Here is a 12337-nt window from a genome sequence, read left to right as displayed (position 1 = left end):
CACTGTTACATTGTTGAGGACAGCTGAGCATAAGCATGACTGCTGGCTGAATGTCAGAAGTTGCATTCAAACAGGTGCCAGTACGAGACTGCAACTATAGCGCAGTGCGTCGGACTCCTCGTCCATCCTGACATCTTCCAGGACCAGCTTTGGAAAGTGTGAAACTAACAAGTGCTTGCTTGCTCAGAAGGCAAAGATTGAATTGAGAAAAAGGCCCTTTCTTTTTGAACTGAATTGTCAAGCAGGGCGTCTACTGAGGTGTTTTGCTTGTGGAGTAACCAAGATACTCAGTAGTTGCAATGTAGTGGAACTATGTCTGTTGGCAGCGCCAGGACGTTCTTCAGCCTACAGCCCTAGGGAAAGCTTGAGCGTCCATCCAAATTAACAGGCTGTGTGTTGCAGCAGCACAGAAAAGGACCGTGCTTTGTGTACTTTTGAAGTTCCAAAGCACTTGTCCCACCCACTCTGTGTCCACTCTGTGTCCACTCTTGCATTTTCATGAGTCTGGGGAAATATTTGGATATGATTATGAAGTTAAGAAAGTTCAATGAGCTGAGGGATGAAAGTACTCGTTAAATTAGCTAACCAGATAGAAGTAAACATGAGACTAGCATTGAAGGAAGGACAGGAGTAATCAACGCCTCTGGGTGGGCTTGAACCACCAACCTTTCGGTTAACAGCCAAACGCGCTAGCCTATTGCGCCACAGAGACAACATGTGTGAAAAATACCATTCTGATTATAGTGCTTGTTGGTAAATGATGACATGTCATTTCTTATTTGAAATGGACTAAAAAGTCTGTTTGTGAGAGATTGCATTTGAATTGGTTTTTCATGCCACTTCATCCATTGAGGAAACAAAGTGTGCATCCCAGCTCGTCTGTGACCCATCTTCGACATGTTTGTTCAAGTGTGTCAGTTCCTCGTTAGTATAGTGGATAGTATCTCCGCCTGTCACGCGCGGGCCAGCCGTATATACCTGTAACACGGAACAGCCAATCAAATTGCAGCTTCTGCAGCACAGGCAGCCAATCAAATTGTGGCTTGTGGAATGCTTTCCAAGGTGATGAAATCCTTTGGTACCGAGTTCGAGCCCCGGTTAGAGTGATGTCAGTCAGAAGTTAGGGTATAATAAATGTTTTAATGTTAAACTGAAAATGACATTTCATAATTATTGTTTTCTACTTCCATCTTTCCTTGTGCCTAAAAACAGTCATTTCAATTTCAACCATGCTTTATTAAGATATCAACAAGCAATAAATAAATAAACAGTATTTAACACAAAACGTTCAACCATGTATCTACAATTAAAGGGCAGAAGGATTTAAATATGCAAAAATTAATACAAGTAATTTAAAGATGTAAAATGAATTGAGGTAGAAGTAAATATTGTTGCTTTTTCTAAACAATTCAAGAACAAAACTGTAAGAAAATTGTATTCACAAAATAGATTTCACAAACTAAATTACAAATATTTTCACATTGAAGGATAAAATCAGGAGTTCTATCATAATCAGTGTGTGACCATGAATGCAGCCTTTAACTCTCTGTCAAAAAATGGACTGACAGCAAAGTCTGCAAATGGGATTCTGGGGTTGGTAAGGACTTCTGCTGCATAGATCTAGTGTACCTTTTTGGAGCAGTAGAGGTATTTTACATCCCCAGACAGATAAATGAACAGAAGATCCATCCTCAAAGTAACAAGGCTGCCCACAAGCAAGACAGTTGTGTATCATCTTTTTTCCAGGTTTCTGCTGTTGTTGCTGCAGACCTACAATCTCCTTCACCATTATTTCAACGTCGGTCTGAGTTAGAGGAGCTTCTTCTGGTTTAAGCATGAGGGAGAGTCACAACTGGCACAGTGACAGTTTCACTTCCTTGAGTGAGTTTATACCACAGCTGCTGGGTCTCCAAAGGTTTTACGGTAAATGATGTTCTGAGGTGGGATACGCCACAAGCAGATCATATTCATTGCAGGTCTCACAGGTGGACACCCGGGCCACAGTCCTAAGGCCTCCATCTCTGTTTTCATCCAGATCCTCTGCTGGGGAGATCAGTTCCAGCTTCTAACATCTTGGTCATAAGATGGAAGTGGTGAAGCAGCAGGCGTTGGCTGAAAGTGAGCAGGAGGAGGAGCTGCAGACTGAGCTGAGGGTCTTCCAACGACTGCTGGAAAAATAAAAAAATAACATGAGTTGTTGAATAAAATATTATCTCAAAGTCCAAATGAATACAGTACTTTGCATTTTTGTCAAAGTTAATGCACTGACTGTAGGTTTTATCCTGGACACTTTGAGGCATTTCCAAGGCGAGGAACTCTGGTGGTACTGGCATCGGAGTCTTCACTGGAGCAGAAGAAACTGGTGGAAAAAGACAGTCAGAAACAGACAGGACGCTGCAGCAGAGTAAAGCTGACAAATGATCCCCAAAACTCACCTGCATGTGTAGCAGCAGGACAGCTGGACTTCTCAGGCTGGTCTGGATTCAGATCAACAGAAATATCCATCACTAAAGCCCAAAGTATTTAGAGTTCTTTGTTAGTAATTGTGCAAAACACTCAAAACCATCTAAGAAAACATGCTCAATAGAACAGGTGTGGTATGAAAATCAATAAATGAATAATTATTTTCCTTTTTTAATATTTTGATTGACCAGGAAAGGTACCATTATGATGTAATAATCCATGTGTAACCACTTTACTCTGACGTGTTAAGACATGTACTTTTGTTGTAATTCTGCTTTTTAAGACTGGTTTCTTTCAATCACTTTCATGAGAAACTCATGCAAATAAAATATTTCTGAATTTACCCTCAACGACGAACAATGAATACCTTCAGCATCACAAAAGCAATCACACAAAACACCTGCATTAGAACAGAACGTGGCCAACCAGCAAACAGAGGAAAGGAAAAGGTGATCCTGGTTTACGACAGAACCATCAGGTACCAGCGACAGCAGCAGCAGCAGCTAGACCTTTACTCAGTGAACCTGCAAGAAAATAAAGTAAACATATGAATATGCATCTATTTGAACAGACACATTTAAAAGTGCTGAGTGTAAAGAAAGGAGTGATCTAAGACTAACATGTAGTCTAGTATCAGTTTTTCAACTACTAGTACTACTATTCTGCATACAGAAACATAATCAACATGTGATACATGTTGGTGTTGCTCACTTGGCTGGGTTGGGATTGTTTCTAAACACGTTGGTCCTGTCATCTTCTTCACTACATGTCCCTGCTCTTTAGTAAAAGAAATAAGAAAACAGGTTGGAATCAGAAGTAGTAATTAACACTCAGTGTGTACTTGTGTGTGATTTAATTTTACCTTGTAAAGGGAGGAGTTTGGATGGAGAGACATAGAGCATCATTCTCTCCAACTCTTCATCATCTTCCATCTCTAAAGAAGACACTGAAAAGATGGGAAACATCATTTCTACCATATTTACTAACGTCAGCATGAACGTCTAGTCTGCCACAGACCTGGAAGACTAGAAGAAGGTTTAGGAAGAGCAGGTTCTGAAGAGCTCTGAGTCTGAGCCTCTTTCTTCTTCAGGTACTGCTGGAGCAGGAACGTTTTGCTGCCTGAAACCCACTGTTTCCTGAGGATAAATGATGCACATCCATCTTCTCTTCTCTACCAGACATCCCTCCAGGTCTTCTTAGAATGCACACCAAATCCAACCAGCTGGTTGTCCTCACTACTTGAAGGTGGCTCCACTGATCTTTCAGCTAAACAGTTCCTCAAATCTTTAATTTTGCATATTCCTGCTATGCAATATACCTGCATACATATAATCCATTAAATTGATCATAAAGTACTGTAACCCCTGTTGTGCATTATAAAAATAGCATAGAAAATGTAATGTAACCCCTGTTCACCTCCACACTACCTTGGGTAAAAAAAAAAAAGGCTTTGAAAACACACACACAAACACACACACAAAACTGCTCAAAGTTTCTAGTTAGACATTCTTCTCATCCAGCTGTTATCCTCACCGCTGGAGTTTCATGTTCAACAATGACGGAAAGAGAAATGTCTTCAGATTAGATACTTTGTCTTGTACATTTTTTTTTACTTACATCAGACTTTAACTTGACTTTAACTTGTTGTGCTCTTGTGTTTTAACAGCGATCGGATCAAATCTGGCCGCAGGATTGTTGTTGTTTTCTCTTCCTGAAGGCTCTTCCTGTAAAATCCTTACTACTAAGGCGATGTGGAAACAGCGCCCCCAAAATCCCGCTAGTGGTGAAAAAGTAAATTACATCCGTAGTGTTAAGAACTACCATAGAGAATGAATGAGAAAAGTTAAGAGAGTTAAGCTTAACCATTTTCGGCTCCCGAAGACCAGGGTTCGATTCCCTGACGGGGAGAGCCCTTTTCTAGTTCAGCCTTCAACTGGCTCCTAGAAAACACATTATCTTGCACCAACCCCTATTTGCTGGTGAAACCTCTTTCAACTCCTACACACTCACTGTGGTGTCACAAAAATGGCCGCCTTCTTTGCAAGAATCAACAGGTAATTCATGAACCCCACAATTCTTTGCGACTCAAATATTTATTCTAAATGCACTGTCTGTTTCACAACATTTGTCCACATCTAAAGCTTTAGTGCTTCTGTCCTATATGGCACTTGTCACATTTCTGCTTCTTTTCAAAGACAGCTTTCAAAGAAGGACATGACATTGTTTTCTCACAATTAAGGTTAGGTTTTGGTAAGTTCAACAAGATGCCCACTGTGCATTACAGCTAAGTCGTCAGACCGATTGTTCTAATGCAATGACTTGACACCTCTTTCGATAGCATCCAATGACAGCCAGGTAGCCCTTAATCCTCCCGGAATAAGGACAAATACAATTTGTAACTTGTCTGACAAAGACCTAAAAAGTTGTTTCCTTGGTGATGAGATCAATTCTCACCGCCAGGAAATCCCATCTTGTCCTTTTCCATTCACTTTAAAACTGAAAATTCCATATAATTGAAGTTCTTATAAACAAATACAAAACAAACCACACAGAACCTCAGAAAGAGTTTTCTGATAAAAGCAATCAGAAAGCATTGATCAGTCTTTCCGTCATTTCCAGCACATCCGACAACAGTCTCCAAAGAGAAACAGGTCCTTTTTGTCTGAATGACTTGACATCAACCAAGTTTGTTGGTGATGTTGCTTGACAGTAAATATAATGCACTGTTACATTGTTGAGGACAGCTGAGCATAAGCATGACTGCTGGCTGAATGTCAGAAGTTGCATTCAAACAGGTGCCAGTACGAGACTGCAACTATAGCGCAGTGCGTCGGACTCCTCGTCCATCCTGACATCTTCCAGGACCAGCTTTGGAAAGTGTGAAACTAACAAGTGCTTGCTTGCTCAGAAGGCAAAGATTGAATTGAGAAAAAGGCCCTTTCTTTTTGAACTGAATTGTCAAGCAGGGCGTCTACTGAGGTGTTTTGCTTGTGGAGTAACCAAGATACTCAGTAGTTGCAATGTAGTGGAACTATGTCTGTTGGCAGCGCCAGGACGTTCTTCAGCCTACAGCCCTAGGGAAAGCTTGAGCGTCCATCCAAATTAACAGGCTGTGTGTTGCAGCAGCACAGAAAAGGACCGTGCTTTGTGTACTTTTGAAGTTCCAAAGCACTTGTCCCACCCACTCTGTGTCCACTCTGTGTCCACTCTTGCATTTTCATGAGTCTGGGGAAATATTTGGATATGATTATGAAGTTAAGAAAGTTCAATGAGCTGAGGGATGAAAGTACTCGTTAAATTAGCTAACCAGATAGAAGTAAACATGAGACTAGCATTGAAGGAAGGACAGGAGTAATCAACGCCTCTGGGTGGGCTTGAACCACCAACCTTTCGGTTAACAGCCAAACGCGCTAGCCTATTGCGCCACAGAGACAACATGTGTGAAAAATACCATTCTGATTATAGTGCTTGTTGGTAAATGATGACATGTCATTTCTTATTTGAAATGGACTAAAAAGTCTGTTTGTGAGAGATTGCATTTGAATTGGTTTTTCATGCCACTTCATCCATTGAGGAAACAAAGTGTGCATCCCAGCTCGTCTGTGACCCATCTTCGACATGTTTGTTCAAGTGTGTCAGTTCCTCGTTAGTATAGTGGATAGTATCTCCGCCTGTCACGCGGAAGACCAGGGTTCGATTCCCTGACGGGGAGAGCCCTTTTCTAGTTCAGCCTTCAACTGGCTCCTAGAAAACACATTATCTTGCACCAACCCCTATTTGCTGGTGAAACCTCTTTCAACTCCTACACACTCACTGTGGTGTCACAAAAATGGCCGCCTTCTTTGCAAGAATCAACAGGTAATTCATGAACCCCACAATTCTTTGCGACTCAAATATTTATTCTAAATGCACTGTCTGTTTCACAACATTTGTCCACATCTAAAGCTTTAGTGCTTCTGTCCTATATGGCACTTGTCACATTTCTGCTTCTTTTCAAAGACAGCTTTCAAAGAAGGACATGACATTGTTTTCTCACAATTAAGGTTAGGTTTTGGTAAGTTCAACAAGATGCCCACTGTGCATTACAGCTAAGTCGTCAGACCGATTGTTCTAATGCAATGACTTGACACCTCTTTCGATAGCATCCAATGACAGCCAGGTAGCCCTTAATCCTCCCGGAATAAGGACAAATACAATTTGTAACTTGTCTGACAAAGACCTAAGAAGTTGTTTCCTTGGTGATGAGATCAATTCTCACCGCCAGGAAATCCCATCTTGTCCTTTTCCATTCACTTTAAAACTGAAAATTCCATATAATTGAAGTTCTTATAAACAAATACAAAACAAACCACACAGAACCTCAGAAAGAGTTTTCTGATAAAGGCAATCAGAAAGCATTGATCAGTCTTTCCGTCATTTCCAGCACATCTGACAACAGTCTCCAAAGAGAAACAGGTCCGTTTTGTCTGAATGACTTGACATCAACCAAGTTTGTTGGTGATGTTGCTTGAGAGTAAATATAATGCACTGTTACATTGTTGAGGACAGCTGAGCATAAGCATGACTGCTGGCTGAATGTCAGAAGTTGCATTCAAACACGTGCCAGTACGAGACTGCAACTATAGCGCAGTGCGTCGGACTCCTCGTCCATCCTGACATCTTCCAGGACCAGCTTTGGAAAGTGTGAAACTAACAAGTGCTTGCTTGCTCAGAAGGCAAAGATTGAATTGAGAAAAAGGCCCTTTCTTTTTGAACTGAATTGTCAAGCAGGGCGTCTACTGAGGTGTTTTGCTTGTGGAGTAACCAAGATACTCAGTAGTTGCAATGTAGTGGAACTATGTCTGTTGGCAGCGCCAGGACGTTCTTCAGCCTACAGCCCTAGGGAAAGCTTGAGCGTCCATCCAAATTAACAGGCTGTGTGTTGCAGCAGCACAGAAGAGGCCTGTGCTTTGTGTACTTTTGAAGTTCCAAAGCACTTGTCCCACCCACTCTTTGTGTCCACTCTTGCATTTTCATGAGTCTGGGGAAATATTTGGATTTGAATATGAAGTTAAGAAAGTTACATGAGCTGAGGGATGAAAGTACTGAGTAAATTAGCTAACCAGATAGAAGTAAACATGAGACTAGCATTGAAGGAAGGACAGGAGTAATCAACGCCTCTGGGTGGGCTTGAACCACCAACCTTTTGGTTAACAGCCGAACGCGCTAGCCTATTGCGCCACAGAGACAACATGTGTGGAAAATACCATTCTGATTATAGTGCTTGTTGGTAAATGATATGTCATTTCTTATTTGAAATGGACTAAAAAGTCTGTTTGTGAGAGATTGCATTTGAATTGGTTTTTCATGCCACTTCATCCATTGAGGAAACAAAGTGTGCATCCCAGCTCGTCTGTGACCCATCTTCGACATGTTTGTTCAAGTGTGTCAGTTCCTCGTTAGTCTAGTGGACAGTATCTCCGCCTGTCACGCGGAAGACCAGGGTTCGATTCCCTGACGGGGAGAGCCCTTTTCTAGTTCAGCCTTCAACTGGCTCTTAGAAAACACATTATCTTGCACCAACCCCTATTTGCTGGTGAAACCTCTATCAACTCCTACACACTCACTGTGGTGTCACAAAAATGGCCGCCTTCTTTGCAAGAATCAACAGGTAATTCATGAACCCCACAATTCTTTGTGACTCAAATATTTATTCTAAATGCACTGTCTGTTTCACAACATTTGTCCACATCTAAAGCTTTAGTGCTTCTGTCCTATATGGCACTTGTCACATTTCTGCTTCTTTTCAAAGACAGCTTTCAAAGAAGGACATGACATTGTTTTCTCACAATTAAGGTTAGGTTTTGGTAAGTTCAACAAGATGCCCACTGTGCATTACAGCTAAGTCGTCAGACCGATTGTTCTAATGCAATGACTTGACACCTCTTTCAATAGCATCCAATGACAGCCAGGTAGCCCTTAATCCTCCCGGAATAAGGACAAATACAATTTGTAACTTGTCTGACAAAGACCTAAGAAGTTGTTTCCTTGGTGATGAGATCAATTCTCACCGCCAGGAAATCCCATCTTGTCCTTTTCCATTCACTTTAAAACTGAAAATTCCATATAATTGAAGTTCTTATAAACAAATACAAAACAAACCACACAGAACCTCAGAAAGAGTTTTCTGATAAAGGCAATCAGAAAGGATTGATCAGTCTTTCCGTCATTTCCAGCACATCCGACAACAGTCTCCAAAGAGAAACAGGTCCGTTTTGTCTGAATGACTTGACATCAACCAAGTTTGTTGGTGATGTTGCTTGACAGTAAATATAATGCACTGTTACATTGTTGAGGACAGCTGAGCATAAGCATGACTGCTGGCTGAATGTCAGAAGTTGCATTCAAACACGTGCCAGTACGAGACTGCAACTATAGCGCAGTGCGTCGGACTCCTCGTCCATCCTGACATCTTCCAGGACCAGCTTTGGAAAGTGTGAAACTAACAAGTGCTTGCTTGCTCAGAAGGCAAAGATTGAATTGAGAAAAAGGCCCTTTCTTTTTGAACTGAATTGTCAAGCAGGGCGTCTACTGAGGTGTTTTGCTTGTGGAGTAACCAAGATACTCAGCAGTTGCAATGTAGTGGAACTATGTCTGTTGGCAGCGCCAGGACGTTCTTCAGCCTACAGCCCTAGGGAAAGCTTGAGCGTCCATCCAAATTAACAGGCTGTGTGTTGCAGCAGCACAGAAGAGGCCTGTGCTTTGTGTACTTTTGAAGTTCCAAAGCACTTGTCCCACCCACTCTTTGTGTCCACTCTTGCATTTTCATGAGTCTGGGGAAATATTTGGATTTGAATATGAAGTTAAGAAAGTTACATGAGCTGAGGGATGAAAGTACTGAGTAAATTAGCTAACCAGATAGAAGTAAACATGAGACTAGCATTGAAGGAAGGACAGGAGTAATCAACGCCTCTGGGTGGGCTTGAACCACCAACCTTTTGGTTAACAGCCGAACGCGCTAGCCTATTGCGCCACAGAGACAACATGTGTGGAAAATACCATTCTGATTATAGTGCTTGTTGGTAAATGATGACATGTCATTTCTTATTTGAAATGGACTAAAAAGTCTGTTTGTGAGAGATTGCATTTGAATTGGTTTTTCATGCCACTTCATCCATTGAGGAAACAAAGTGTGCATCCCAGCTCGTCTGTGACCCATCTTCGACATGTTTGTTCAAGTGTGTCAGTTCCTCGTTAGTATAGTGGACAGTATCTCCGCCTGTCACGCGGAAGACCAGGGTTCGATTCCCTGACGGGGAGAGCCCTTTTCTAGTTCAGCCTTCAACTGGCTCCTAGAAAACACATTATCTTGCACCAACCCCTATTTGCTGGTGAAACCTCTATCAACTCCTACACACTCACGGTGGTGTCACAAAAATGGCCGCCTTCTTTGCAAGAATCAACAGGTAATTCATGAACCCCTCAATTCTTTGTGACTCAAATATTTATTCTAAATGCACTGTCTGTTTCACAACATTTGTCCACATCTAAAGCTTTAGTGCTTCTGTCCTATATGGCACTTGTCACATTTCTGCTTCTTTTCAAAGACAGCTTTCAAAGAAGGACATGACATTGTTTTCTCACAATTAAGGTTAGGTTTTGGTAAGTTCAACAAGATGCCCACTGTGCATTACAGCTAAGTCGTCAGACCGATTGTTCTAATGCAATGACTTGACACCTCTTTCAATAGCATCCAATGACAGCCAGGTAGCCCTTAATCCTCCCGGAATAAGGACAAATACAATTTGTAACTTATCTGACAAAGACCTAAGAAGTTGTTTCCTTGGTGATGAGATCAATTCTCACCGCCAGGAAATCCCATCTTGTCCTTTTCCATTCACTTTAAAATTGAAAATTCCATATAATTGAAGTTCTTATAAACAAATACAAAACAAACCACACAGAACCTTAGAAAGAGTTTTCTGATAAAGGCAATCAGAAAGGATTGATCAGTCTTTACGTCATTTCCAGCACATCCGACAACAGTCTCCAAAGAGAAACAGGTCCGTTTTGTCTGAATGACTTGACATCAACCAAGTTTGTTGGTGATGTTGCTTGACAGTAAATATAATGCACTGTTACATTGTTGAGGACAGCTGAGCATAAGCATGACTGCTGGCTGAATGTCAGAAGTTGCATTCAAACACGTGCCAGTACGAGACTGCAACTATAGCGCAGTGCGTCGGACTCCTCGTCCATCCTGACATCTTCCAGGACCAGCTTTGGAAAGTGTGAAACTAACAAGTGCTTGCTTGCTCAGAAGGCAAAGATTGAATTGAGAAAAAGGCCCTTTCTTTTTGAACTGAATTGTCAAGCAGGGCGTCTACTGAGGTGTTTTGCTTGTGGAGTAACCAAGATACTCAGTAGTTGCAATGTAGTGGAACTATGTCTGTTGGCAGCGCCTGGACGTTCTTCAGCCTACAGCCCTAGGGAAAGCTTGAGCGTCCATCCAAATTAACAGGCTGTGTGTTGCAGCAGCACAGAAGAGGACTGTGCTTTGTGTACTTTTGAAGTTCCAAAGCACTTGTCCCACCCACTCTTTGTGTCCACTCTTGCATTTTCATGAGTCTGGGGAAATATTTCGATTTGAATATGAAGTTAAGAAAGTTACATGAGCTGAGGGATGAAAGTACTGAGTAAATTAGCAAACCAGATAGAAGTAAACATGAGACTAGCATTGAAGGAAGGACAGGAGTAATCAACGCCTGTGGGTGGGCTTGAACCACCAACCTTTCGGTTAACAGCCGAACGCGCTAGCCTACTGCGCCACAGAGACAACATGTGTGGAAAATACCATTCTGATTATAGTGCTTGTTGGTAAATGATGACATGTCATTTCTTATTTGAAATGGACTAAAAAGTCTGTTTGTGAGAGATTGCATTTGAATTGGTTTTTCATGCCACTTCATCCATTGAGGAAACAAAGTGTGCATCCCAGCTCGTCTGTGACCCATCTTCGACATGTTTGTTCAAGTGTGTCAGTTCCTCGTTAGTATAGTGGACAGTATCTCCGCCTGTCACGCGGAAGACCAGGGTTCGATTCCCTGACGGGGAGAGCCCTTTTCTAGTTCAGCCTTCAACTGGCTCCTAGAAAACACATTATCTTGCACCAACCCCTATTTGCTGGTGAAACCTCTATCAACTCCTACACACTCACAGTGGTGTTACAAAAATGGCCGCCTTCTTTGCAAGAATCAACAGGTAATTCATGAACCCCACAATTCTTTGTGACTCAAATATTTATTCTAAATGCACTGTCTGTTTCACAACATTTGTCCACATCTAAAGCTTTAGTGCTTCTGTCCTATATGGCACTTGTCACATTTCTGCTTCTTTTCAAAGACAGCTTTCAAAGAAGGACATGACATTGTTTTCTCACAATTAAGGTTAGGTTTTGGTAAGTTCAACAAGATGCCCACTGTGCATTACAGCTAAGTCGTCAGACCGATTGTTCTAATGCAATGACTTGACACCTCTTTCAATAGCATCCAATGACAGCCAGGTAGCCCTTAATCCTCCCGGAATAAGGACAAATACAATTTGTAACTTGTCTGACAAAGACCTAAGAAGTTGTTTCCTTGGTGATGAGATCAATTCTCACCGCCAGGAAATCCCATCTTGTCCTTTTCCATTCACTTTAAAACTGAAAATTCCATATAATTGAAGTTCTTATAAACAAATACAAAACAAACCACACAGAACCTTAGAAAGAGTTTTCTGATAAAGGCAATCAGAAAGGATTGATCAGTCTTTCCGTCATTTCCAGCACATCCGACAACAGTCTCCAAAGAGAAACAGGTCCGTTTTGTCTGAATGACTTGACATCAACCAAGTT

General features: G+C 41.6%; 1 long non-coding RNA gene and 7 other non-coding genes across 9 annotated transcripts; 3 read left to right on the top strand and 5 right to left on the bottom strand.

The window, feature by feature from the left end:
* Window positions 1–638: 638 nt before the first annotated feature.
* trnan-guu (transfer RNA asparagine (anticodon GUU)) lies at window positions 639–712 on the bottom strand. Its single transcript has one exon. It is a non-coding gene; the product is annotated as a tRNA-Asn (tRNA).
* Window positions 713–2845: 2133 nt separating this feature from the next.
* On the bottom strand, window positions 2846–3570 carry LOC144995542 (uncharacterized). 2 transcript variants are annotated; one of them, XR_013659104.1, is made up of 4 exons: window positions 3481–3570; window positions 3326–3409; window positions 3175–3240; window positions 2846–2987 (listed from the first exon to the last, which is right to left on the bottom strand). It is a non-coding gene; the product is annotated as an uncharacterized LOC144995542 (long non-coding RNA). The 2 variants fall into 2 exon arrangements; XR_013659103.1 differs by lacking the exon at window positions 3481–3570 and having other exon boundaries at window positions 3326–3454.
* A 2252-nt stretch (window positions 3571–5822) lies between these two features.
* Window positions 5823–5896, bottom strand: trnan-guu (transfer RNA asparagine (anticodon GUU)). The gene has a single exon. It is a non-coding gene; the product is annotated as a tRNA-Asn (tRNA).
* A 207-nt stretch (window positions 5897–6103) lies between these two features.
* Window positions 6104–6175, top strand: trnad-guc (transfer RNA aspartic acid (anticodon GUC)). The gene has a single exon. It is a non-coding gene; the product is annotated as a tRNA-Asp (tRNA).
* A 1442-nt stretch (window positions 6176–7617) lies between these two features.
* Window positions 7618–7691, bottom strand: trnan-guu (transfer RNA asparagine (anticodon GUU)). Its single transcript has one exon. It is a non-coding gene; the product is annotated as a tRNA-Asn (tRNA).
* Window positions 7692–9409: 1718 nt separating this feature from the next.
* On the bottom strand, window positions 9410–9483 carry trnan-guu (transfer RNA asparagine (anticodon GUU)). The gene has a single exon. It is a non-coding gene; the product is annotated as a tRNA-Asn (tRNA).
* Window positions 9484–9690: 207 nt separating this feature from the next.
* On the top strand, window positions 9691–9762 carry trnad-guc (transfer RNA aspartic acid (anticodon GUC)). Its single transcript has one exon. It is a non-coding gene; the product is annotated as a tRNA-Asp (tRNA).
* Window positions 9763–11485: 1723 nt separating this feature from the next.
* trnad-guc (transfer RNA aspartic acid (anticodon GUC)) lies at window positions 11486–11557 on the top strand. The gene has a single exon. It is a non-coding gene; the product is annotated as a tRNA-Asp (tRNA).
* The last annotated feature ends 780 nt before the right edge of the window (window positions 11558–12337 follow it).

Source organism: Oryzias latipes, chromosome 11 (genome assembly GCF_053564925.1).
Source record: "Oryzias latipes strain Hd-rR chromosome 11, Olatipes_Hd-rR_3.1".
In the NCBI taxonomy this organism is placed as follows: Eukaryota; Metazoa; Chordata; class Actinopteri; order Beloniformes; family Adrianichthyidae; genus Oryzias; species Oryzias latipes.
This window is presented reverse-complemented; position numbering and strand designations above follow the sequence as displayed.